Raw genomic sequence first — 11,282 nt, 5'->3', positions numbered from 1 at the left:
AGAGATCATAAATTAGAAATGTTCAGGCTTGAAATGAAGATGAAGCAAATGGAAAAAGAAAGGGCAGCGGAGGAGAGCAAACAGGCCCGTGCCCTAGAGGAATTGAAATTGAACGTGGCCCATGAATTCAGAATGAGGAAGCTTGAGTTGGAGCTCAAGAGGCGTGAGGCCATGAGGGCCTCAGCTGAAGAAGAAACATGGGTAGCTCAAGAGGTGAGCTTTGCTGAGTTGGAGGTGGAGTCCAGCTCAGATGGTGGCAGCATGATTTTGATATCTAGTGTGGAAAGAAAGGTACAAGCACTCAGAGATGTGGCGCCTGACTTGAGGGAGGGGGTCGACATACACCAGAGGGTTCAGGTTTATGATGTAGTTCCAGTGGAGTGCAGTGTCCCTGAAGTAGATTGGGGGACTGGCACAGGGGACCATATTCCAAGTGGTGGGAGGGACACTCTACTGACTCTAGATGAGAGGTACAGGGAGAGGGATTCCCCCATGGTAGAAACCTTGGTGTGTGTGTGTAAAGACCAGCCAGAAGAGTGTGGGTTGTGTGACAGAGGCAGTCAGATACTGTCTTGCCAGTCTCAGGAGAGTGGTGTGGGGTACTTGTGTGAAGCACTGGAGGGTGAGGCAAAGGGTAGCGTGGTTAACAACTGTGGGGGCTGTGTGATTCATTTTTTGGGGAGCATATTTTAAGTCCCTGTTTTCCAGAGCTATGCCAACACCCGGTGGAGTGTGAGTTCTATGACCCCGGAGAGTTTGCGTTGGAGGCAGACCTCTTGGTGAATTCCAGAGAGTCTGAGGAGGCATTGGGGAGTGATCCCAAAAGGAGTGGCTTAGATATCTTCCAGACCCGTGAGGTGGAAGAGGTTCAGTGTAGCCCGGTTAGGTCCCAGTGTAGTGGGAGGGGTGTAGGGGCTCATGTCAGGTCTCAGTGGAGAAGGAATGAGTGTGGGACAGTGTGTCTCACGGTGCCCGAAACCCAGTCTCAGGGCCTGGAGGGTTCCTTAAGGGAACACCAGGTTGGGGACCTAGACTGTACTTGTAGGCCATTGGCGGAGGATCTCCCAGTGTCTGTTGAACGGGGAGTGCCTGTAACCAGGCCTCCATCAGTTCTGGTGTTTGGCAGTGCTGCTCCATTTGGGAGGGTACAGAAGTCCAGACTGAGGGGTGAGAGGGGGAAGGAGTCCCCAGTGGGAGAACCAGTGGGTCAGGGACCAGTCAGAAGGGCTGAGTCTCCCAGGAGTGACCATGGTGACACCACTTCTGTCCTGGGGGATCTTCCCGCACTGTCAGGTGGACAGGGGTCGGGAGATCTGCGCCAGGCAGACTGTCACAGGACACACGAGTTGTGTGTCACCCACAAGGGGGTACTATGTGAGTCCCCAGAAGTCCTGGCGTGCCAGGCGAATGCACAACTGCAGGTTTTGGTCCCTGGGTTGGGAGACCAGGTTCAGGATCTGCCTGACCTGGAAGGGAGGACATCTGTAACCAGTGTCCTGACCAATATGGTTCCCAGGGGTACCCCTCCAGTAGGGAGGGTGCAGCGCTCTGGAAGGGGGTGCAGAGGGAGGGAGCACTCACCTCTGACCCCGGTGCAACCTGAGGGGTTAAACCCTAGGTTGGGAGACCAGTTGCTGGAGGGAGGTCCTGAACTGGTAGGAAAGTTGGGTTCTTGGTTGTCTTTGTGGACGGATACAGGTCCGGGACTGGTGGGCCAGTGCCAGAGTGTCACACCTGAACTGACAAGAGAGAGAGTGGACAAAGGGTGCCAAGCACCTGGGGCTACTGCCCCACACCCTCTGATGCCACAGGGGTTTGAGAGCCATGAGAGGCATGAGGCCTGGGTCTCACCCCTGATCACTGTTGGTGGTCACTGTGGCTTGCTGTTGGTCTGTTGGGACACACCTGTGAGGAAATTAAGGTTAGGTGCTGCACAGGTGGTGTCCACAGGGGAGGTGAAGGGTTCCATATGGATTGGCATGGTGGACCCTGAGAGTATGGATAGAGTGATACAACTAGGTTCAGGAAGGCGTAGAACAGGAATAGTGCCCTGCCGTTTGGGCCAGGTTCTGTGTTCTGTCGCCTTAAGCAGGGAATCCCATTGAGGTATCGTTTGGTCTACCCTGGCTTTAGGCTGGAAGGGGGTTGTGTTGGAACTGGCCCTTCTTGCAGGGTCATCCCCAAACTTTTTGCTTCTTCCTCCCTTATTTTTCCTGACCCGTGGCTGTTGGCAATAGGACTCTGCACACTTTACCACTGCTGATCAGTGCTAAAGTGCATATGCTCTCTATGTAAATTGTTATTCTGATTGGATATACATGTTTGGCACATTTGTATCACGATGAAGTCCCTAGTAAAGTGCAATGGGTGTGCCAGGGCTGGTGATGACAAATGCTACTAGTGGGCCTGCAGCACTGATTGTGCCACCCACAGGAGTAGCTCTAAAAATGGTGTCTCAGGCCTGCCACTGCAGCGCCTACGGGCAGTTTAGAACTGCCATGTCCTCCTGGTCAGTGTCCCCACTGGCCAGGCCTAACCCTTCCCTTTTCGTGCACATCAGTCACCCCTATGGGAGGCCCAAGGTACCCCCCTGGGCAGGGTGCAGTGTATGTGAAAGGTAGAGCATGTACTAGTGCAGGTGACATGCTCTGGTAGTGAATTACAGCCATTTTCGTTTTTCACTATTGTAAGTCTATCTTGCTCCATAGGGTAACATGGGGGATGCTGGCTACAGTGGTTAACAGCATTTCCTCCCATAGGAACAAGATAGGACATAAGTATCTAGTATCCCTGAACTCAGAATTTAATAATACATCTTTTAGGAAAGGTGGTTTTTAAATCCTGTGTTTGAGAACAGCACTTTTAGAAAGTTGCTGTTCTCTTGTCTTACCCTTCTGTGTGCCTGGGCCTGTTTGTGTATTGACTGTCTGGTTTGTGAGTGACAGGGGCTGGGGAATTCCCCCAGAGGCTGGATGAGTCAGCACTAGGCTGAATGAATGCAATTGCAACCTGAGTGGTGGGAGGAGTTAGCACCTGGGCTGAATAGGGCTGTGCCTGCCTGCCACAATGCTGGCTCCACCTCCTGCTGGGCGGCTGAGGACCCTGCCCCTCACTCTGAAAGGAAAGATGCAGCCAGCAAAACAAAGTGCTCAGGATCCACCCAGAACTGGTTCAGACCGGGCTCAGGGCCCACATGCACAGAGAGAACAAAGACTTTAGGGGTATAAGTACAGGACCCCTGACAACAGAAAATTAGATCATCCTGGAATCAAGAAAGAACCTCTGCCAAGGAGAAAGCTGACTCTGAAGAAGGAAGACTGTCCTGCTGTTGCTCTGCTGGACTGACCTTCTGTTGCTTTGCTGCCAAGGAGAGGGGAAGGACTTTGCTGTGAGCTGTGTCCCCTGTCTTGAAGGAATCTCCAAGGGCCTGAGAAGAGCTGGCTCCCTGTTTTTGAAGTCCCAGGAACAAAAGGACTTCACCCCCAGTTTCCCTGAACTCTGCTGAGAGAGCCCTGTCCTTCCTAGAGTGCTTGATCCAGTTGTGGGGCCTCTGGAAGTTGAACCTGAGCTGGGAAGCTTGAAACTAAGCTTGAGAGACTTTTGAATCTGAAAAGTGTTGCATCGCTCGCTTGCGGAGCGCATCCCCGACAGTGCGAGAAGTTTCCCGCCGCTACGAAGGTAGAGATCGTCGCAGCGCCTGACGCCGCTGCCAGAGCCGTCGCATCCTTCGTTTGCGGGACGCACCAGACCGGTGCGGGAGAGTCGAACATCGCTGCGAGTGTCGTCGCAGAGCCTGTCGTCGCTGGGTGAGATCACCGCACCGCTTGCTTGTGGACCGCATCACGTCGCTGCGAGCATCGTCGCAGAACCATCGCATCGAGGAGCTGCGAGAGAGAGGATCACCGCTGGACCGCGCATCGTCGCCCCGGAGATCGTCGCAGCCCCTACGAGATCATCGCATCGTGCCTTTGCGAGAACAGACTTCCTACAGAACCTACGCACCGGAATCCATGCAAGCGGCCTTCCTCCCCATACAGACCGGATTCGTCGCAACACGCCCGCTGCTGCAGCGGGGCTGTCGCATCGCCTCCCCAGGGTCTCAGGAGTAACGCATCGCTTGTTTTCCACCGCACCAGCTCCTGCTTGTGGAACTTTGTTGCATCTAAAAGGTACTGTAATTAAACGTGACGCAACTGTAAACTTTTCACGCATCTGTGGATTATTTTAACGCAACTTAAAGAACTTTGATTACAACCTGAAGAACTCTTTTGAAACCATATTCTTGAACTGTGTATGTTGGATTTTTGTCGTTTTGGTCTTGTGTAGTTTAGAATAAATACCTTTATATTCCTAAACTGTTGTGGAATCAGTTTGTGGTGTTTTCACTGTGTTACTGTGAGTGTTGGTACAAATACTTTACGCATTGCCTCTGGTTAGCCTAGACTGCTCAGGCCAAGCTACCTAGAGGGTGAGCAGGGGTTATCTAAGAGGGTTATCTCCTTGCCCTGACTAGAAGCAAGGGTCCCTATTTGGACAGTGGTACCTACTTCTGCCAACTAGAGACCCCCAGATCTAACAAACCAAAACCATTAAAAATCTACACCTTGATCCTAATTTGGCAATAGGTCCAAGAAAATCTAATGCCACTCTTTCCCAAGGATGCTCAGCAAACTTTACACAAGCAAGGGGAGATTGTCGTACAATTTTGGTCTTATCACTAGCAGCACAGGCATAACAATCTTTAACAATTCCTTCAACATCTTTATCTAACCCAGGCCCCCGGAATGACTGGCGAACACGCCGTTTGGTCATGTTTCTCCCTAGATGACCTTTGTGTGCCATAATAAAATCCAAATCCGTTCCCCCGCCATGGAAGTGCGCAATGGTAAGAGCGCTGCTGAAAAAGCCCAATCTTGACCAAAGTAACATGGCAAACTATCGCCCCATCTCCCTGCTCCCCTGGTTGAGCAAACTGCTTGAGAGGCACGTAAACAACACCCTAACGAACTATCTGGAGTCAAACAGTCTCCTGCGTGCCTCTCAGACAGGGTTTCGTCCACGACATGGGACAGAAACTGCTCTTCTAGCGGTCACGGAAGAAGCAAGAGCTGTGCTGGATCAGGGTGGGAAAGTCGCCATTATCCTATTGGACCTGAGTGCCGCGTTCGACACGGTTAACCATGTCACGTTGTTGCAACGACTGACGGACATGGGCGTGTCGGGCGCGGCCCTGGAATGGCTGACGTCCTTCTTGACCGACCGGTTTTTCCAGGTCTTTGAGGGTGAGGCAGTGTCCCCTAAACATTCTCTCAGGTGTGGGGTTCCTCAGGGCTCCTCCCTGAGCCCCACCCTGTTTAATGTTTATATGGAGCCTCTAGACAGGATAGTCCAACCCTTCGGTGTGCGTATTGTCACCTACGCGGACGATACCCAACTGGTGGTCTCTTTAGACCAAGCGGAGGGTTCGTCCCACACCTTAGGTCCCTGTCTGGAGGCGGTCGCCAGATGGATGCATTCCTCCTGTTTAAAACTTAATGGGGAGAAAACGGATGTCATTCTGTTGGGGAATTCTTCCCCCTCCGCTTTTGCATCCATCTGGCCACCATGTCTGGGTGAGCCCCCCACTCCCAAGCCCCAGATAAAGAGCCTAGGGATCTGGCTCGACCCAGCCTTGGACTTCTCAATACAAGCCACTAAGATTGCAGCCACCTGTTTTGGGTTGATGAGGATGCTGCGGAAGGTGCTCCCCCTGCTTCCTTTTCAGGCCAGGAGGATCCTGGTCCAGGCCCTGATACTATCGCGCCTGGACTATGGGAACGCTCTTTTTTTGGGAGCCCCTGCCTTTGTCATCCAAAAGCTCCAAGTCACCCAAAACAGTGCGGCCCGCCTTCTCTACAATCTTCCTCGCCGACAGTCAGCTAGGAATGCCTTAAGAGAACTCCATTGGCTCCCTATTGCGGCGAGAGTGCAGTTCAAGGCTATGTGTATTTTACACAAGGCCTTCCATCACACTGGTCCCGCAATTCTGCAGACCTTGGTCACCCCCTACGTTCCTGTGCGTTCCCTCCGCTCTGGCTCCCTTCAGCTGGCCACCTCCGTCAGAGTCAAGAAGGCTCGATGGGGTGGTCGCTCCTTTTCACATACCGCGGCCAGGCTCTGGAACGCCCTCCCCCTATCCCTTCGGGAAACCACTAATCATCTTTCCTTCAGGAAAACCCTTAAAACACACTTGTATGCAAAAGCACGCTGATCTGCCCTGCTCCCGCGCTAATAAAGTGTCAGTCATGAGCGCTACGAGGCCTCCGGGTAGATAGCGCTATACAAGTGTAATTTAATAATAATAATAATAATAATAACAATCTTAGATTTGAGTCTTTCTGGTGGTACTAACTTATCTCTCCTCCACAACTTCCCTTCCCTTACACTCAATTCATCTACCACATTGTTACAACCCTTAAATCGTAAATCATGGATTAACTCTCCACCCCAACCATCAGAAACACCTTGCATCACTTTTTTAAACACATCATCATCTAACATTGCTGCATTCCATTCTTCCTTTTCAAACGCTTGTTCTTCGGTATATCTTATTTCTTCAACCTCAACTTTAGATTCATCCTCGCTCTCCATAATAGGTATTCTTGATAAACAATCCGCTAATATATTCTTGAAACCATTATGTACTCAGCCTCAAAGTTATACTTCAGTACAGATAGGATCCATCTTGAAATCCTTGGAGTTACACTCCCTTCCAGTCCCTTACCACCTTTAAATAAATGTACAAGCGGTTTGTGATCTGTGCGGAGTTTAAATGGTAACCCCCAAACAAAACACTTAAAATGTTTAAATCCCCAACAACACGCCAGAGCCTCTTTCTCTATCACAGAGTACGACTTTTAAGCATCCTGTAATCTCCTAGATGCAAATCCTTTATTCTTCATCACTCACTTGTGTCAACACAGCCCCAATACCCACAGCACTGGCATCAGTAGTAACATAAGTTTTGGCCCTGACATCAAAATGCCCATGGATGGGCGCTGACAAAATTCCTTCTTTGACTTTCTCAAACGCTTTCCCACAGGTATCAGACCATAAAAATTCCACCCCCATTTTCATTAATACAAGTAAAGGTTCAACTATGTCAGTAAATCCTCTTACAAATTTTGAGCAATACTCCGCTAAACCTAAAAAACTTCTAAGTTGATCCTTATTTTTGGGAGTGGGAGCATATCTGACTGCAGATACAATGCTTTTCTTCGGTTTGATCCCTTCTCTGGAAATTTCATGACCTAGATAACTTACAATATCCTTCCTTAATTGACATTTCTCTCTCTTGATAGTCAAGCCATGCTCTCGCATGCAACACAAAACACTCTCCATCACTTGATCGTGATGACTAATGTCTCTCCCTACAATCAATACATCGTCTTGAAAACAAAGAACGTCATTTATTCCTTGGAGGACCTTCTGCATAACTCTTTGTAATTCCGCTGCGGCAGACGCCAGGCCAAAAGACATTCTACGGTATCGAAATGCTCCCAGCGGTGTTACAAATGATGTTAGGCGCTTTGACTCTTCACATAGATCTATCTGATGGTAAGCTGCTGACATGTCGATTACACTAAACACACTACCACCACCCATAGCATTTAACATCTCTGAGATAGTAGGTAAAGGTTGGCGATAAACCCATATATTCTTATTCAAATCTCGAAGGTCAATGCACAAACAAATTTTCTTCCCTTCATCCTTAGGTGCAACGACAATGGGTGCCAACCACTCAGAGGCCTCGATGGGCTCAATTATCCCCAATTTCAATAATTTGTCAAGTTCTTCTTGCAAAGGACCTTTCATAAGGTGAGGTACAGACCTTACTTTGTGGACTACAGGCGTTGCACTCTTGTTAAGAATGATCTTATGAGAAAAGTTCTTGAGTTTTCCCAATTTATCACAAAAAACATCAGAATACTTTTCCATGATCAATGAGTCATAATTCTCAACATTGTCCACACATATAGATTAGACTGGTTCAGAAGCATTTGGATTTAAAATAATACCCACATCTTTTTGGTGACGCCATCCTAATAAATTTGACCCTTGTTTAGTTAAATACACTCGCCCATAAACTTTCTTATTTTCAAACTCAATCACCATCCATTTTAACCCCAAAATGTCAATTGTCTTACCACCATAACCTACAGCCTTGATATCAGGAGGATTACAATCTTTTTCATTTCCTAATGCTCCCCAAGTTTTACAATACGTTTCTTTGGACATTAAAGTGTATAAACTTCCAGAGTCAATTAGCATTTTCACTCCCTTGGAATCTAGGTTGATAACATAATGCGGTTTTTCTAACTTGTCAGTACTTTCAGTGACAATAGTACAAATATCTATGTTCTTACTTGACGTTGCATTGTAAGTACCCTCTTGAGAAACAATAATATCATCATTACAAGGAATAAATTCATGAACATTCTCACAGGAGTCATCTATTTCATGAACAAAAAGCATTTTCGTCCTGCAAACTTTAGCAAGATGACCCTTCATGCCACATGTTCTACATATTGCATTCTTCCCCATACGCTTAATGCTAGATGCTATATGACCAAGTGCACCACAAAGATTACATTTGATAGGCCGTGTTATAGTGGGCTTATTATTCTGGGAAAATTCTTTATTTTTGTAAGAACCTTTATTAAAAGATTTTAATTGTGGCTTACTAAGTGATTTTACTCCAGTAGTTTCATCAACATCAGCATGAATTTCTGAATCCTTAGATACTGTAATTTTTGATCCAGAATCCTTGTTTGTAATTAAGTCTGTACATTTATCCATTTCCTTTATCCAGATATCAGTGTGTTCTAAACCTTTTGCAGTTTGTATGGCTTCTTCTAAGGTCGAATCTCTTATAAGTAACTTTTCACGCACCCTTTTATTGTTCGTGCACCTCACTATTTAATCACGTATAAGTGAATCAGCTAGAGCTTCAAACTGACAAGTCAAGGATAAACCTCTCAAGGCAGCAACATAAGACGCGATGCCCTCATCCATTTTCTGCACCCTACAGAAAAACGTATGCCTCTCAAGAACCACATTAATTTTAGTGTTAAATCTTGCATCCAACATTTGCATACTCATCTCATAAACATTAGTAGGTTGTCCATCACCATGTCCCAGAGAGACTTCAGGAAGATTTTTATATAATCTTCGACCCTCGACACCTAAATTGTGTAATAATATAGCTTGCCTACGTACTGGACCATATTTATCAGCCCCAGTAGCAAGAACATATAGAAATAATTTTTTCCATTCTTTCCATGGAATGCTTGGTTCTCCAGGGGTTGGAAGAAAAGAAGGAGGTGCAGATAAACTTTGGTCACCCTTGTTAAAACTAAACACTGAAAATATTTCCTAGATGCTAGACTATACATAAACTAAATTCCTATGTTCATAGAGAATTAATTGAAACAATTTTCAAAATATTGTTTCACCTGCAAGAAAATGTTAGTTACAAAAGAAAGAAACTAACATAATAAGCTAAAATAAAAACTTCATATGAAGTTCCTTGTCTCCGTTGAGTTGATCTCGTCGATAAGATGTTTGTATAGTTATCTTGAACAGATCATTAAAAGCGCTGATGATACAGTGATCCAGTCAAACACGCGTAGGAAGCTTGTCGCTTTTTAACTATTCTTGATGAAAAACTCCCAACTAGTTAAAATGGTTGACACGTACGTGGTTTGCGTGTGTTTTCTGAAGGAAATAGCTTCCAATAACGGGATGACGTAAACACGCTATTGAACACTTCGTGAAAAAAGAATCTTGAAAGAGAACATGACGGGCATCCGCATTCCTTCTAGATCGGTATGAGAAATGTTTACTTTCAATCCTTAAACCATTTTAAGATGTGCTTCAACGATAACCAAGCGGCCAGCAAAAATGTTTACATTCAATTGTAGAAGAAATTTCAAGTAATTTCGAACGATAATCAGTAGCTGACAATACTATGCAACACATCAATATCGGAATAAACAGCTTAAGCGACGGTCTGCAAATCTTCGTGAAAGCTCAACATAGCATATTTAATGTCAAAATTTCAAGTCCACGGAGACATTAATTTCGATGTAATAAGTAATTAACCTAAAGCGACAGTATTATATGATGAGCAGTCAACTTATTCAGGTTTAGCGTTGTAGCTCTTACAATCCAGATGATTGTCAAGTTAATTTCTAGCAAATTCATGTAATCTTCAGCCTTAGTAAATCCCAAAATTCTTCTTTATATCCAAAATATTAGTCAAATTTAATCTTCTATTCAATATAAGTAAAAGTTGAGTAAATCAACAGAATTTAATCAGTTTACTCAGGAAGTGGAGGATATTTTATGAAAAATAAACTGTCCAAGGGTGGAGGCACCACAACATCTGCCCCTTGCACAGAAAATCAGCAGGTTTCCCTCGTTGCCAATGTAAAGATGAGATCCAGGCAATGTGTGTAGAGAAAGTAGTTTATTGAAGAGTAGTTACAGGAGCCTCCTGCTTCATCCTCCACCAGCTTCACAGCTCTCATCCAGTGTTTCAATCATTACATTCCAAATTTCCTAGCAACATATATACATTCCAATTATGACATCTCTACACATTGAATCGGTGGAGAGGGCTGGATTTGCCTGGACGATCTAAAAAGCATTGGAGTGAGCTCTATTGTTCTTTGTATCTTTGTTTCCAAATGTTTTAATAATATTGGTGATAGATACACAAGATTTTGTTGACACTCTAACACTTCGGTCATAGTTAGTCCATGTCCTGAGGGCTCAGATGGACTTGACTGGATGGGGGACTGCAGAGAGGGTTGTTGTTGACAGTGTATTTGGGCTGTGACAACTTGCTCGTAGTTTCCTAGGGTCAGAACGGTGGTGTCCCCAAGTAAATCTCTTGCAGATTTGTATTCATTTCCTGGGGAGTGGGGCGGCCTAGGGCAAGATTGGGACCAGCGTCTCCCGAAGTGGGTACATTGCTCTTGGGTTGCAAAGGGTTTGCTGTTGGGAGGGCTCCCTGAAAGGTGCTTTGTTCCATTGCTAACCGTGGCTCTTACCAGTGGGTCAGACAGGGCAGGGGGGGTTCCGAGGTTGGGGCAACTTTTGTATAAAAATTGGGTTTTGAGGCCTGCTGTTGGAGTCTTTAGAAAGGAGTTTAGGTCAGGGACTGCGTTCCGCGAGCTCCTTAATGTTCTCGATGATGCTTGCTTCAGAGGCGTTATCTTTGCAGTAGCGCTTGCTTG

This window comes from Lissotriton vulgaris, unplaced genomic scaffold (assembly GCF_964263255.1).
Source record: "Lissotriton vulgaris unplaced genomic scaffold, aLisVul1.2 SCAFFOLD_3468, whole genome shotgun sequence".
NCBI lineage: Eukaryota > Metazoa > Chordata > Amphibia > Caudata > Salamandridae > Lissotriton > Lissotriton vulgaris.
The sequence above is the reverse complement of the archived record's forward strand: the minus strand, read 5'-3'. Positions refer to the sequence as shown.